The sequence below is a fragment of the Tamandua tetradactyla genome, chromosome 5 (genome assembly GCF_023851605.1).
Source record: "Tamandua tetradactyla isolate mTamTet1 chromosome 5, mTamTet1.pri, whole genome shotgun sequence".
NCBI classification, from domain to species: domain Eukaryota; kingdom Metazoa; phylum Chordata; class Mammalia; order Pilosa; family Myrmecophagidae; genus Tamandua; species Tamandua tetradactyla.
In genome coordinates this window covers 193,482,399-193,483,451 of record NC_135331.1, presented here as the reverse complement: position 1 = coordinate 193,483,451, position 1,053 = coordinate 193,482,399, and the positions used below count along the sequence as shown (strand labels likewise).

Here is a 1,053-nt window from a genome sequence, read left to right as displayed (position 1 = left end):
GCCCGGGTAGCTCAGTCGGCAGAGCATCAGACTTTTAATCTGAGGGTCCAGGGTTCAAGTCCCTGTTCGGGTGACCCTCTGGCTTTTCTTTTCAGCAAGTGGCTGTGACGCCGCCATTGCGGAAGCCCAAAGGAAGAGACGGAAAGGCTTCGGCTCAGCTGTGTAGGTCCAAATTACACAGGGACAGTGAGGAGAGAGCTCGCGGAGACCGCGGAAAGTGGTCTTCTTGCTGTATTTTGCATTAATGAGAAAATATCTGCAGCATGAGAACAAGAGGAAGTTGGACAAAAGAGCTCGTCTATTAGAAAGAGTCGCAGATAAGACTTCCACGTAAAGAACCCAAGGAAGGGACTGTAAACGGTTCCAGAAGCTGCAAGGCGGTAGTCCGGAGGAAAAAGGGTTAAGTTCTTGGCCCGCGGTCACTAGACTCGCCGCGCACGAGGTTCTGACCGACGGGAAGCAAAAGCCGAGCTGCCCCCTCTGAGGTTCGAACTCAGGACCTTCAGATTATGAGACTGACGCGCTGCCTGCTGCGCTAAGGAGGCCGACGGGGAGCACCTCCCACCGCACATACTTGGCTGACTCTCCCTCCGCCCCGCTCGCTCGCGCCGCCCCCACCGCGCTCACCCCGCGCTCCGCAGCCACGCGCGCCCGAGCCCCGACTCTTCAAAACCCGCCTGGCCGAGAGGGGGGCAGGGTTTCCGCGCGTTCCCCGGAGCTGCGCCCGCGCCGGGACGGGCCTGCGTCTGTCCGGGGGGAGCAGGCCCTGTTTCCCCTCCCACAGGTTCTTCCGACTGAGAGTGGACCCTTCGGAGGTTTCCAAACTCAGCCACGCGCTCCAGGCCCGCGCCACTGTCCGTGTCTCTTCCGCCTCGCTGACCACTTCGCCCGGAGCGTCCGTCCCCTGAAGGAGAACGCCTTCCCCGACCCCCGCGCTTCGAGGACCCCTGCCCACCCAGGAGGCCGGAGGGTCCCAGAAAGGGGCTTGGGGCGGCTTGGGGCGAACTCTGGGCACCTCTGTGAGAGCCGAGGTCACGGGCATCCGTGAGAGTG

General features: G+C 62.2%; 2 non-coding genes across 2 annotated transcripts; one reads left to right on the top strand and one right to left on the bottom strand.

Annotated features, from left to right (window-relative positions):
* On the top strand, positions 1 to 73 carry TRNAK-UUU (transfer RNA lysine (anticodon UUU)). The gene has a single exon. It is a non-coding gene; the product is annotated as a tRNA-Lys (tRNA).
* Positions 74 to 472: 399 nt separating this feature from the next.
* On the bottom strand, positions 473 to 545 carry TRNAM-CAU (transfer RNA methionine (anticodon CAU)). The gene has a single exon. It is a non-coding gene; the product is annotated as a tRNA-Met (tRNA).
* Between the last annotated feature and the right edge of the window lie 508 nt (positions 546 to 1,053).